This window comes from Pagrus pagrus, assembly GCF_965226575.1.
Source record: "Pagrus pagrus genome assembly, chromosome: 14".
Taxonomy (NCBI): Eukaryota; Metazoa; Chordata; class Actinopteri; order Spariformes; family Sparidae; genus Pagrus; species Pagrus pagrus.
Window position 1 is genome coordinate 14,748,652 of NC_140198.1, and position 15,282 is coordinate 14,763,933.

Below are 15,282 nucleotides of genomic sequence, written 5' to 3' on the forward strand. Positions count from 1 at the left end.
CCAGTTGGTAATGTGCGCCTATACATTTATTGCTGCTGTTAATATTTGTATGGTTAATGTGGCGAATGATACCAAAATGTCCTATGTTTTGAAAGGCCTTTGAACGCCTCAGGTTTCTGTTTGGGTTCTGTTTGTTTGGGCAGGTGTCAATCATTTTCTCTGTAATTGGGGATTAACCTGTCGGATTTAAGTCCGAGCAAACTTTCGAATAACTTTATGAGAAAGTATTATTTACCGTTATCAACCGGAAGTTTAGGCGAGTGTTTGCTTAATTTGTTAAGAGTGTAACCAAGTGTGTTTTAGAAGTGAGGGCTCCTTACTGGCGTAAGCTGAAGACGAAGATGGGACTGTTGCTAGCGGTTAGCATCGCTGCTAAACAGGAGACGCTGCTACGAGGTTGGACACTGGACGTTGTCACGGAGGAGTCGGTGCCGGACCAATCCTCGGGACGGGTCTCTGGCCACGAGGAAGAGGTTTTGGAGCGAATTGTGGGATCGCTTTTCCTGGTTCGGGTGTGAGTATCCTGACCTGCGGGTTCAACGTGGATTTCTATGAGCTCCCGCATGCGCGCCATCACTGGTACCAACTGAAACACTACAAAAAAATCAAACAAACAAACAAACAAACAGACCCTGGGGTATTATATAACATGTGTGTATTTCTTGGTTATGAGGTAATTCAAAACAAAGGGAAAATATATGAGCCACAAGGTTTAGACATTACAACTGTTTATTATTGCTAAATCCGTGTTTGAAGGTGTTTTTCATGCTGATGATGTTTATATTTATTTAAAGTACAATGCTTGGGTAAATTAATGCTCAATAACAGTATAGTTGCAATCAATAAACTAACCAGGCCTCTCTGCAATTTAGCCATAGTCATTTTCAAGGTGTGTTAATTATTGTAAAACATCCCAAATTATACATTTTAGTGGCTCTCACCGATTTGCTCCCATGCAGTCCGATACAACAAAGGGGTATTCATGAAAATCCTACAACAGAGTTGAGTGAGAGGGCTACATAAACACATACATACAGTAAATGAATTAAACCAAAGCTCCCAGTGATTTCTGGGGAAGATTTACCCCAAAAGTCCCCTTCAGAAATAGGTGAGAAAAATGACATATTAACAATTCCTTATGTTTTCGCAAATGCACATTACTCTAGAAACGCAAGATAAAACGCATTATAAATTGACAGTCTTCTTGTCAATTTGGCAACAATATAATCCACAGACCCGAACTGTATTTCCTTACCAACTTTGTGATTTTGGACTTTGTCACCTCAACTCCCTAGCAGCCTTCGTTGGTTAGCTGGTAAGTAAAAGAAGATTGTGGGAATGATTGGTGAACCATGTCACATATTGAGATTTCTTACTAAAGAAATGGTAACTCATGGTTACCATGAGTTACCATTTGGTTGGTAACTCAGATACATGACATTAAACACTGACCCATGACACTTTTAACTCATCGTGTAGCATGAAGGCTTTGTGCTCGTGTTTTGTTGCAGATCAGAACAGTTGACCAACTTTATGTATGTTTGTAGCTAGCTAACGCCATGCAGCATTATTTAAAACATTTAAAAATAGTTCGTTAATACTTACACTTTACAGCATTTGGCTGCTTGTCCTTGTCATCATAATATAATTTGTTAGCTAGCGTATTAGCTGTTAATGTTCATGGAGTGGAGAAATCATGTGCTACTGATGTCAGTATGATGACAGACACACTGTGTTTATTTGTCTCTGCAGATAGAGTTTTAAATGAGAAAAAAATCTATAACTTTCTTCAAGGGCACAATGACCGGTCCAACACTGGTCATGCCAAACCGGTCACTCTCAGGGGAGTCTATGGCACTGACTGTTGACCGTGGTATAATTCCTGCTCTGTACCTGACCTGATGAATCTGATACTTGTATCTATTTTAAAACCGGAAAATCATGGCACCTGGTATGAAAAGATTGTTTGAAACATACAGGTTCAGGTAACGGTGAAACAAGACACAGGCCGTGCCGCGTCTGAGCGACTCATGCTTCAGTTTGTATGTTAGTTGTTTATGGGGTTCTGTGCTTTAATTTGAAGCAAATGGGTTTTATTGGCAAAACTGGGATTTTGAGATCTATTCTGGCTACTTAAGCCTAGTTTCCTCCCATACCTAATTTGTTAAAATTGATTAAATATGAGATGAGTTATTTTGTAAAGTACATGTGGTCACTAGCATGTTTTTATATTAGATACATTGTTGGTGCCTTTTTAAACAGGAGTATTGAAGATTAGTTGCACTTGTTTTCACGGTGACAATAATCCCATTTTGTTTAAATGTCCATTGCAGATACTGTACATTTCATGTTGCACTTATGTTGTTACCATTGTAGCTGCTTAAAAGTGTCAGAGCTATTGACAGCTTTTTCCTGGCATTGTCCTTACTGCCGGATGCTTGTGTGTGCTCCAATGTTGCTGTTTTGAGCTGCTGAGTTCAAAATGTTTTCAGCATAAGAGCTCCATCCTTTTCACTGCAGCCTTGTGGTCAGCTCTGTCAGCAGATGAACTGTGTGACATCCAGCCAGCAGTATTGTTTTGGTACAGCAGGGTACCTGCCCAGGGGAGCAGTCTTTATCATTCCAGGTCTTGAAGGCCGGATGGCCAGAGTTGGTGTTTGCAGCTCAAAGAAAATGGAAAGATGAGAAGTTTACCCAGAAAGTTTGTCCATGGTGTATGCATTGTTTATTTCAGGCAAAAGCAACAAAAGCTGGCCAGCACATATAAGCTGCAACACTTCTTTACTGTCAAGTCTGTGGCCACTGTGTTACTGTCAGCGCATGGAAAATCTGGGAACGTAGGTAGTAGCTGCTTTTGCAAAAATATGGATGCTGATGGATATTGCGCCATGTTTTGATTTTAACTCCTACAATTTGGCCATGAAGAAAGTAGGAAAAAAATTGTGTGTACTGTTAAATGTCAAAAATAAATAAATAAAAAAAAACACATCTGACCTCCTGTTTCAAAACCCCAGGTGTCCTTGGTGTCTACAATCATTCCTAAGTGATTGTGAGCTATATTGAGTCAAATAATACAGGGGACTGTGTGGAAGTAACTGTGTCACTGTTTGTCTGTGCCTGAGAGCACTGGTAAAAGCCTCTTCACTGGCTTTGGAGCAGGTCGACTGCTGGTCCTCCTCCATTGTGTGCGCAGTTATGACTTTCCTCTACCACTGAAAATTTGTCTGCAACAAAAAAATGACATCAAATATTATTTCATTAATGGCATTACATTATTAAATTTCTGGCATTTTATGTAATTGAAATGTCAAATGTCATAAAATTAGGATTACATTTTTAATAAAATATTCCTCTCACAGTGAATTAATAAAGGCAGTGCTATCAACAAGTACGTCTGCTGCAAATTAGTGGTCATTTTATCTCAAAGTTCAGGCACACTGCTTGATAAATTGGCCAGAGGCCTGGGCCAAATACCCAACCTAATCTTGCATAGCCTTGCCTCAGGCTACTTAAAATTCAATTTAACATCTCTGTTTATTGGGACTTTAAATATGGATGGTTTTAAAGGCAGTTCCAATTTCTTTGAGACCTTTTGTAGGAGTTTATTGTACTCTTGATTTAATTAGAATTTGCACTTTGCTCAAGCTCATGACTTTTTATTTTGCCTTTCTTCAGGATAGAATTGTGCAGGAGATCAAAGCTTGTGTTCCTCTCGGCCTGCCTTTCCAAAGTTTGTCAAAAAATACTGCACCTGAAATACAACCCCTTTTGCATTTGCTTCCTTTTGCCATTACTCGCAAAACACCTATCGGAGTGACCTCTTCTTTTCCTTTTCATAGGCCAGATGTATTTTTCCACATGTGATGCAGCTATACAGAACTCATGCTTTAGTATATGACACGACGAAGACACATCATTCTATATTAATATTTTTCCTACAGGACTATTTTTCAGTGTCTTGACTCTTAGTAATTTATTGCTAACACCAGTGTTCTGAGACAACTGTAGAGCAGAGAAATGACTGGCCTTTCTATATTACGACAGGTGTCTAAAGCCAATTTGTTGCCCGTCACATATTTTATTGAAAGGATGCCCATGGGACCCTCTTATCTGATGGACGCTTTCCAACAGCTTTGTGCAGACTAAAAGGCTTGGAAAAGTCAACCATTTACCTCAGCCCAGAGGTTTGGGATGGTTCTTTGTTTGTGAGAGCTCAAAGGCTTAGAAAGGCCAAATGCTTATCATAGACCAAAAGACCTTTAAGGCTTTAAGGCCACCTGCTCACAAAATATAATCTGTTTTGTGACTCTGCTGCTGGTGATTAATGCTGCTGTGAGCTGACAAGAAAGGCATCCACTCAATCTTTAACTCACTCTAGGGGCATCATGTTACCTGCCCCTTTTAAGCTATAATTCTAAGCTTTTTTATTAAACTCATGTTTTATAAGGAAATCAAAAACAGATGCTTGTTAGTGTTGTGATTCAGTGAAAGCTCAAGGAGCTACACTCTAGGCTTGCTCAAATATGATACATTTATTTATTTAGTGGGTGTGTATGTATTATATAGGTCTGAACAATTAATTGAAATATTATCGATATCACAACATGGCCAAGTGCAATGTAGCTGTAATTTTTTTTGATAGAGGTAAACTGTGTCACAACACATCATTATAAATGAAGCATTGTGGTGCTAAAGCGATGCCCTGTCCAACAAATCAATTCTCAAGATGTAAGGGAACATGCACGCTTACGGACCTCAACAAAAACACCATCATGATTTGTTTTTTTTCAGTGAAAAGGAAATGCAAAAATGACTATTTCAACTAAGATTGTGACTCATATCCCAGTTGCAAAATATGTCAAAATAAAAACAAAATATATATGTATATATATATATTTTGCATGTAGTTCAGCCCTATATTCAGCTGGACATCTACTAATCCTGTGCTACTTCGGAACAAAAGCTTTTTTGAATGATCTGACATGAGCTAATTACATCTCCATAAAGAGCCATTGCGTGTCTGCATTGCCTCCTTGATTTCAAGGTTGCTTGCTGGCATGTGTGGTATTTTCCTTGATCAAAGAGATATCCAGACTGCCCTCCAACCTGGTTGTCATGGGAACAGGTGTCACATGACCCGAAGTGAGACAAACTTTGGATGAGAGAGGATTGGCTCTCTGGAGGGCGTCAGTCCCCCTCTCAATTCATCTGACACGGTTGCCTAGGAAACAAGGCTGTGAGACAGGAAGCCGAGTAGAGATGTAAGCTCTTGTTTGTTTGGATAACAGCAAAGAAGCTGCCTGGACTCCAGGCATCTAGGGGATATGCTATTAGCTCGCAGGTTTTAGGCATACAATGAATTATCTATCCGTCTGTTTGTCTGTCTGTCAGTCTGTCGATTAGTCTGTTCATCGGTCTATGTAGTATTCGTGTATGAGCTTATTATTCTGTGGGTCCATGTATCAGGAGAGAGGTTAAAATCAAATCGTAAAATCATGGCAGTGAATAGGAACTAGCTGGTGTTTCTCTTGACATCAAAGTCCACAATTAAACCCTGATTCCAAAAAAGTTGCGATGCTGTGTTTCTTCTCACTTGTTGCGTGTTGCATCAAATAAAAAACAAAATAGCAAAAAAAATTTTCACCAAATCAGTGATTTGGTTTTTAATGACTTTTTACACAGTGTTCCAACTTTCCGAATCAGGGCTGTATGTACCGTAAGCCAACCAAGTTAATGGGTTAATAAGAGGATGTTTGATGCTCCCGGGAGCCCTACTTGAATGATGCTCACATTTGATTTTGATGGCACTCAGAATGAGTCTGACAGTCTCTCAATAACAGTGACAGCCCATATACTGATGGGGGCGGTAATCAGTTTGCCTTGGGATGTTTTACAGGTCCCACTGGCTGTCAGTCATCTCGAACTCCAGTCACTGTTGGGGCCCATGTGTTATTTATTTTGTGCTGGTGTGGTGTTGCTGTGTGCTTGTGGGTGAGATTATATGAGTAATCACTCAGATTGGTTTTGCATGGTAGGAGTACTCAAAGTAATGTCTTTTTTTTCTTCTTTTGCTGTGCCCTCTTCAGATGAGTCTCTTAAGTTGAAATGGCTTTTATGTCAGCTCTGCATGCCAATCAGAAACCCTCTTCTTCAGCTTGACACAATCAGCAAGCTCAGTGCCCAGATATGTGTTCCTTTTAGCTATGTAGCCTGTTTGCTCATACTACGCATGGGACAATAGGCCACTGACCTGCCAACTATGCAATCTGCCATTTATTCTGTCGGAGGATCAGGACAACAAACAGAAGATCAATTGCTTTCCTTGCCTTATTTCTTTCCCCTCCTTTTATCAAGAAACGTGAAACCTGCTCCACTGTGAGCCATCAAAAGAGAGATTCAATATTGTATGATACCAATGTACAGCTCTGTGCAAGCACAAGTTCAATAATCAGTGACCCAGTTATTTTAATTGCTTACCCACAAACACAAAGAGGAAAAAAAGATAAATAGCACAGTGTTGTTCCTGCACCAGCATCGTATGCCATAAATAAGGAGGGTCTCCCCATTAACTAGCATGTGATCAAGGCATTCTCTTGCTCACAATCATGAAAGAGAATATATAAACAGCCTAATATCCAGAGCTGTGTTCTATGTAAAAACAAAAGGGCCGAATCCAAGGAATAAATCAAACACTTTCTGACCTAATAAGATGAGAGAAAGCTATCCAGGATTTTTCAGGTACTGGGAGTAATAAATATAAACTTAATTTGCTGCCTCTGTGTGGAACCGCATTCGTCATGACAGTTTTACAATCATTACATTTCACCGAAATTCATTCACTGCTCAACATTTAAATAAAGTCGCAGTGAATTATGGCTGAAGAGGCAGATTTGTCAGCACTGTTGTTCAATTGTCAGTATTACGAAACTGGCACATCCTGCTCTAGCAACAACATGTTCTGTGGCACTCTAGTTTGCAGCCTGTCTCACTTTTAACCGAAAAAACAAGGTAGTTCTATAAACAGGTCGGCACAGAAATTTCTAATGCAGCACAACCGCTGAGTAGTAGAGCCTACCACCAGCTAATCATACACCGGTGTTGCTTCCTGCACCACAGCTAGCAATCAGCTCGCCCAATTTTGCCTTTGGACAGAAATTGCAATATGGCTTCAGCTCTCTCGGTCTTCAATCAGTCAGTAGGCTGTTTAAGAGTTGACCTGGGGCCTATTTTATAGGGCTGCACTATAAAAAAAAACCTCTAGTTTGCCAGGCACCAGGCTTTGAGACGATTGCCTTAGTAATGCATAAGAAAATGAAGTATACATGTTTCATTGGAAAGGTCTGCAAAACAACATGCCCTTATCCGTATTGTTATTTTATAATAGAATGTTAAGGAAAAATGTTTGTTGATTTAATGTGTTAGAGATAGTTGCCTGAGAATGCAAGATAATTGGGTTGTAGCACAAGGCACTGCTGCTAAGTAACTCTCTTTTTGTAAGAAAGTCTTACTTCTGTTTCGGTTGGAAATCTAACTCCGCAGCACAAGCAACAGTATGCCAAATGTTATCATTCAATATTTGATGCTTTCATGTATATTTTTTGGCAGAGTTGGGATTTGTGTTGCTTCTTCTGCACTGAATGTTGAGAATACATATTTTTAGGTCTAATGATGACAACTAACTGGTAGCTGTCAATAAAATTCTGTTTGGCTACTGGATGTGATTTTAAATGACCAAATATACAACAAAATATACAGATTCAATGCAGAAGCCTATATATGCAGTATGCAGTAACATACAAGCTACAACCAGTCACTTGTATCTGTGTGCTGTTTGTTATTGTATTATTATATAGGACAATTAACCAACTGTATGAAATTTCACACCATAATGAGCATGAACACATGAACTCATATTGCCAGTTTCAGTTTATCACTAGAATACCATAAAAATCAGTTTGAGAATATTATTTTAACGACCAATAACCCTGAGCAAGAAATTCAACTTCTACCAGTCTCATCATAATCACATCATTATATAATTAATTATGACAAATATCAGAAGTGAGCGATCAAATAGAAGGAAGTCTAATACACTAATACACACTAAAAAAGGTAATTATGATAGGGATCGGTTTGAAGGTGAATATTACCATTTAGTTGTATATATTACTATGGTCATTTTTAGTTATGCCAACTACATGTAACTGTTGATGGTAATGTTGGTCTGTTGTTCAGTTTGCTATTATGATCCAGACTACAATATCTCATGAATTACTGGATGGATTGCCATGAAATTTTGTACAGACATTTGTTGTCTCTTGAAGATAAATCCTACTAAATTTAATTCCCTGTTTTTTTTTCCTACAAACTTTAATTTTTTTTCCCTGGGTTGGCTGCTGATCCTGAAAAAACTGCTCAGGGCTGCCTGAAAGTTGGGTTACTGTGCTTTTAAGCCAACCACGTGTTTTTATTATAGTACGTGTGTAGTCAGGAAGCGATCCTATAGTAAGAAATGTGTCTAAGTGCCATATATATATTTTTGCAAAATCATCTGGTAACTATGCACACATGTACTGCAAATGTATCAGCACGAGATATTAAACATGGTCAGCATTATAGCTGCTTAACATCATGTTAGCATGATGTAAATGCCTTAATTTTTTTTTTTTCTTAAGTATGACAGCTTAATATGTGTGGCAAGGTTACAGTGAGACATCACAGACTTTCACACTGATCTCACATGCAATAAACAGTCACTATGTGTGAGGATCTCAACTGCATGAAGAGTGACAGCTCATTTGTAAGCCTGACCTCTCTGCCCAGTGTGGGTGGAAAGAATGAGATGAAAAGACATAGCATGTCCTTGTGTAAAAGCACATGCCAAGCATTCAGCTAATCAAAATGTAACATGTTCGCCTCATTTTGTTAATAATGTCTATTGACTGAGTCTATTGATTCTTCACATACAGTTAGTTCATGAACCAAAGCCATTGGGGACTCAAAGCTTTCTCATTTCTGCTAAAGATACTGTTGCTGTTTAATGTTCCAGGTTAATATTGTTGCCTTTTGCGTTATTGAAATGATTTGTCCACATGTTTATGGATGTTAAGCTAATCACAATAAAGTAACGAAATTGTAAAAAAAAAAAGAAAAAAAGAAATGCCTGAGTTACAAAGTTGTGCTTGTAACTCGGGCAATTTGAATTGGTAAGCTGACACAACAATGAAGTGAAAGATACATAAACACAAAGTAAATTAATTTTAAAGGAGAGGAGTAATGACTGTCATTTGTGCTCCCTCCCTTATTCATTTGTATTTTTGGTCCTTAACTGGTCGGATCAGTTTTTCTGTGAATATGTTTCAATGGAAGAACCAAACGGAGATAACAGAAATCTGCCATTCCGAACTTTATCAGACATAATTGACATTTGCAACCTTTATCGTGCTCCCCCTAGGCCCTATGTGAATCAGGCGGCATCTGGATCGTGGCCTGTGACATTTAGACAACAGTTAGAGCAATTTCAGTGGCCATTAAAACACTGGTAGTTGCTATTAATTCCTTCCTTTAATTGGACAGATTTCCCAGAACAATGTCAGTGTGCTGAAATTAAAGCAAATAATTTAAAATGACAGTGAATGTGGCAGATTCAAAAAACAACAATTAACACGCCAGATAAATCAGTAATTACAGCCATTTAAACCTCGTATTATAAATCCCATTGCTTTTTAAAATGCTGATCACATGATCATGATTGTTGATTATCAAGGGTGGCCTGTTGGGACAATTTGGCAAACAGCTGCTTGATGGTGTAAAGATTTGATGAGCAGTTGCACTGCCAGCTGTAGAGACTGCTTACAGTAATACCTGTTTTTGCCGAAACTAATTCCAGAAAATGAATATAATCAAACATTATGTCACCTGCATGCTTAGTCGAGCATCAATGAATTCCAAAATTGTAATAACAAAACAAAACAAAAAACATTTTGGGCACTGCTATCTACTGTAATATTGCAGTGAGGGATACAGTTGCTATAATTCTGGGTGTGTTGACATGAATTTGATGGGACTATATAATCAATTTCACCATTGCGTGCCATAGTAATAATAACTTCATCAAGTGCATGGTAATTATAGCTGCAGGCTCTTCATTGATCTCCAGGCAAAAAGGGTGATCCCCTTTCAGCTGCAGAATAATAGCTAAACCTTTAACCTGGACTCGAATCAATAAACCTGCAGGATTCCCCCCTCGTTGTGAATGAGCACCACAGTTGGAACACCCATTAGGTGTTGTGGTCATGAAATTCTATCACTGCCTCTCTCTCAGAAACTTGATGCATTGGATTAAAAGCTACAGTGCTTGATTTGTGATGAGCTGATTGTTCTTAATATTAATTACATTGAGAAAACCAAGAAAATCTGGGTACGGATGAATAATTTATGTTTGTTTTTGAACCAGCCTTGTGAAACTGGCATTCACTAAATAATGTATGACTGTGTGTCTTTGATAATAGGGTTTGCATTAGAAGTAATAATGCTTTCCTTCATTCCATAGCGCAGATTCTTACCTGGGCTAGTTATTGTGCAAAAATTGATTTCCCTAAAACTGTGTGTGCCAGAAGACATTAGTCAGTGTTGTGTGGGAGCCAGTGTTGTACGGAAAGGCCCCACGTGTTGCCGTTGGAAGGTGAGGGATATTTTTTAATCTCATCTATGCAGCCTTAGTAAATCTGATTATTCCCATAATGAAGAGAAATTGCTGAACAAAGAGATCAATAAGATTTAAAGTATACAACCATCTGCAATGATGAGAAATCTACATTCTGAATTAGAATGAGGACCTCTGTTCACTGGGCTTTGTAGCATCCAAATGAGATTTCCTGGTACAAAGTGGCAAGAACATGAACCTTTAACAATTAGTATTTAAGATATCCCCTGCTCACTGAAGCCTGCAGGCAAAGTGTGATGCACATTTAATTCACTAGAGCGTGTGTGATTTCAGCATGAGCTGAAAAAAATTGCCTTAATGAGTGTTCAAACAAAGCAGGGAATTAATATAATGTGCATGCATCCAAACTTGTAGTCTCAATGGAAAATAAGTGTCCTCTGCTAGAGGGAACAATTCTGACTATACACTGAGGTGAATATATGAGCATTGCTAGCTCTGGTGTGATAATGATTTCATGATTTCATGAAACCAAGGTTTTCATATTCTGTCCTTTTCTCATGGGTGAATGTTTTGTTTCCTATTCTGACATTCAGCAAAAGTAGTTTAAATGCTTTAGAGTGAACAGAGACCTAGAGAAACGGTTGGATTTCAATTTGACATTTGTAGGTTTCATGATATTTTTAGACGCTCTGATACAAACAACAACATGGCAAAGCATTGATCATTGTATTTGTCACAGACATAGAAAAGTGGGAGAGAGGAGACTGACAGAAACAGATTTCTGTCAAAACTTGGCTTCATAATATGTCACGCTCAAATTCACAATTACAAACGCGCTGACATAAAACTGGTTCATTTTCCCCATTTATTATTTCAAAGCTGAGATTAATCACATGGAGGGAAATAATGACTAAACCTAATCACAGACTTCTGCTTCTTGCTCAGCAATAATTACAGTCAGACTGGCTGCCCAGCTATATGATTTATGACAGAACATGATGGATATTAATGGATTTTGTAATTGGTGCATATGTTTATGAAAATGGCTGTCTGGTTCTGACAAAATGAAAAGATGTCAGGTAAAGCAAGACTTGTCTCCAGACCGTCCGAATGAGGACAGCACAAAGACTGTTGTTGAACTTCCAGAATATCAAGACAAACATATCCAGTAAACATGTCACCGCAATGTAAATAGAACAGTGAAGGATTAGACTGTAGTCTGAACGCTGGACTCTGACAGGTCCATATATTGCAAACAACAATGAGCACTGTCGGCTGCAAAACAGCACATCATTTTCACCAAGCAGACTCAATGAATTTTCACTTTCTTTTGCAGTTCTTACATGCTAATTTATGTCCATTTTGTTCTGCTCTCATTAGTAATGCTCCTAATGGCTAGAGGCGTTATTTTGAGATTTCCTAGACACATTAAAGGTACAGTGTGTAATATGTAGTGGCATCTAGCAGAACAGACTCTGGTGTCATTGTTTTCATTACCTTAGAATGAGCCGTTTATATCTAAATAGGGAGCGGGTCTCCGTCCACGGAGGTTGCCATGTTGCACCGCCATCTTTCTACAGTAGCCAAGAACGGACAAACCTGGCACTAGAGGGCCTTTTGTGTTTTTGTGTGGCTGCCAGAAATGACCCGGTTGGAAGACGAAGAAGAAGAGTTGCTGAAACCACAATCTGATAAAGGATGGATGATCATTCTTATTTTGAAAAAGACAAATCACAGGAGCGTGAATCCAAGATGCTAAACGAGATCGGGACAAGCGGCGGCATAAAACAATAATAAACATTGGAGTTTCCTTTCCAAGATGGAAATTGCTGATGATAGAGAAATGTTTGCAGATTGACGCTGAAGTGTAAAGATTAAAACCGACTGTAATAAATATTTCCCTCTGCTGCTAACGGTGCAAAACCTACATAATGTAAAATGTTTATCATCAGTACATTAGTTTGACTGAAAATAAATGCTGGCACGTATAACGTTCAGTATTAGCACTCCGTAGCCTCAGTTTGTGCCTCTCAGAGAGCTGGTAGTAATGTAGCGTTAGCAAGATGTATTTAGATGTATTCCTTGTCTGTTGCAGTAAGACAACTAACTTACTAAGATTTTTAGGGCCAGGAGTGTGCCAAAGACAGTCAAAAAAGAAAATTAGTTTCTTGTCATTGAAGGCCACCGTAGCTTCCGGAGCTTCTCCAACTTCTTCATAAAGGGCGGTCTGAGCGAGGGATTGTTGCAATCTATATCTTCCCCGTTGCCGCTAAATACTCAATATATTACACACTGTACCTTTTAATACAACATAATGCGGCATCTCAGCGCACCCTTGGCAGTGGATGGCATACTGATATATACATGGTATGTGATGTAGCTCCTTTGTCAATCACACCTGGATTGTGAGTATTGCCTTAGAAGCAACAGCAAGACATGTAGTAAAAGGTGCCAGATGCTATAAAGATTTTAAAGATTTTTAGCTTGCAGTTGTTTCTTTTACTTTCTTTGTTTTAGTTACCTTTCAAGCTAAAATTGTCATTCCAATGGACACTCAATAGGAGGAGTAGCAACCCCTGAAGATGATACCTAAAAATCTCCTAGAACAATGCTCCCAAACCACTTAAATAACTGGAAGATGACATACCAGGTAGCCAAGTTCTTGACAAGTTGTCCAGGCTTGTGGCACACTTTTTGTAACCTGAGTGTCCTTCACACATTACACATTAGGCACACAACACATTGAGGGTGTTTTCCCAGTCCTCTTAAAGTGGACCAACAGAAAGGGGACTCTTTGTTAACCCATTTTCAGTTCAGTTAAAAGAGAAGTAATCTCTCTCTCTGGTCCATTTCAGCTTTGACGGGGCCTCAGTCCTTTTTCTGTTCACACAATTGTTGTCCTGGTGCTGGAACCTTTACTGCTGAGGGTTATGTGTAGTTTTCACTTGGAACAAGATGGGTGCTGACATAATTATCTTATCCACACCAACTGTTCATGTTAACTTTGATTCTATATTTTGATCCAAACAATTCAATGCCAGAAGAAAACAAACAAAACAAACACACTGCCTTTTTCATTTCAAATATTAGAATATTAAAGGTGCTATTGGTAAGAAAAGTTGATTTTTGAGTCTCATTCCCAACTCATCAAAACCTGACGCTTTGGAATGGCGGCCAACCCTCCTACAATATCAAAGCGTCACTTTTTGACGAGTTGGGAATGAGACACAAATCAACTTTCCTGTGCCTTGTAGACAGATGCCGCTGACTCTGAGTTCTTTACTGTAGCCTATATATGGTGAAATGCAGTTGCAGAGGTTAAGTGAACTACAACCCAGACATTAAGCAAACTCTACTCGGGGGTTAGAGTTCTTCTGGCATGTTCAAATGCATAAAAAACGCTGACAAATGGCTCTGAGTTTGTTTGAGGGGCTGACAGAGACCGAGTGTGAAAACACCCTGAAATGTGGTAATGTTGGTCTAATTTGAAATCAGTTATAATGATATTCTTGGCCTGCTATCTGCTGACAACACTACCTGAAACTGCTGCACTTTATACACACATAACCCTAACTTCACTGTGATAGTGAGAGAGAGTGATGGATAGTTAATGAGTCATAGAGGGTGAGTGGCTTTGAGTGAGCTTTTTGTGAGGTGTGCGATTGTATGACAGGCAGTGGAAACAAAGACAGACACACTCAGACTGAGAAAGAGGTAGAGAAAAAAGAGAGAGAGTTAGAAACAGATAACACATAAAGGTAGGCAGGCTGAGAGCAGCCCAGCTTTTCACACTGGTCACATAGATCCCGGAATAGAGGAACAGAGGTGCTGGATTTGAATCATCAGTATCCCGAGGTGTCTACCAGCAAACATATATTTGAAATAAAGAGATGGGTAGACATCTACAGAATAATATAGACTAATAGTACTTCTCAGCCATCATTATGCCCTTGGTATTCTAATATGTTTAATATAATACTAAATGGAAACTCCTTGTACTTCATGGACACGCACAATTGTCTTGTCTAAGTTGTCTCCAGATAAAAAGTTTCATTGCAGCCATTTTGGGCCACCTATTTGAGAAGACCCACAGCACAATAGTAGGCCATTATCATTTGCCTGGTATGGGAGCTGACATTCGCAAGTGGGTGAGTTGGTATCTTCAAAGTAATGAGGTGGAATACTTCACATTCAATAATAGTTCAATAGTGTAGCCTAGGGGAAAGCTATATGCATTTTTTTTTTTTTGTAAATGTCAGAACACGTCCAATTGTGAAGACTAAAGAGAATAGATATCTGCAGCTGATTGTAGCTTTTTTACACTGATTATTGTTGCTATGCTCAGAAGCCTTTATTCTGTTTGTGTCTACACAATGGTGATTGTTCTGTGTTAATGTTTCTATCAAACATTCATTAATGTGTTGAAATTGAGAAATAAGAATTTTATCCAATAAAGGTAAAAGAAACAGAGGCACATGTCAGCTGTCAATCAATTATATTCTATGTAGCAGAGCCTCACTAACTCAAATAAAGGGACCTGGTGTTTAAACTGACTCATGCTGAAGATGGCAACCAATACGTTGACCAGACGATGGTTTCATCAAATGGACAGAGAC

At 38.8% G+C, this 15,282-nt stretch overlaps 1 protein-coding gene across 5 annotated transcripts in view; it reads left to right on the top strand.

Annotated features, from left to right (window-relative positions):
• Window positions 1-379: 379 nt before the first annotated feature.
• The window catches only part of pcdh1a (protocadherin 1a), a 150,045-nt gene continuing 135,142 nt past the window's right edge, over window positions 380-15,282 (top strand). The window contains exon 1 of one of the 5 annotated variants that reach the window (XM_084373811.1): window positions 380-514. The gene's annotated coding sequence lies outside the window, so the exon portion shown is untranslated. Of the gene's footprint in view, window positions 515-547; window positions 580-15,282 lie in introns of those variants that run through there. The other 4 variants (XM_084373806.1, XM_084373805.1, XM_084373808.1 and 1 more) reach the window with 4 other exon arrangements.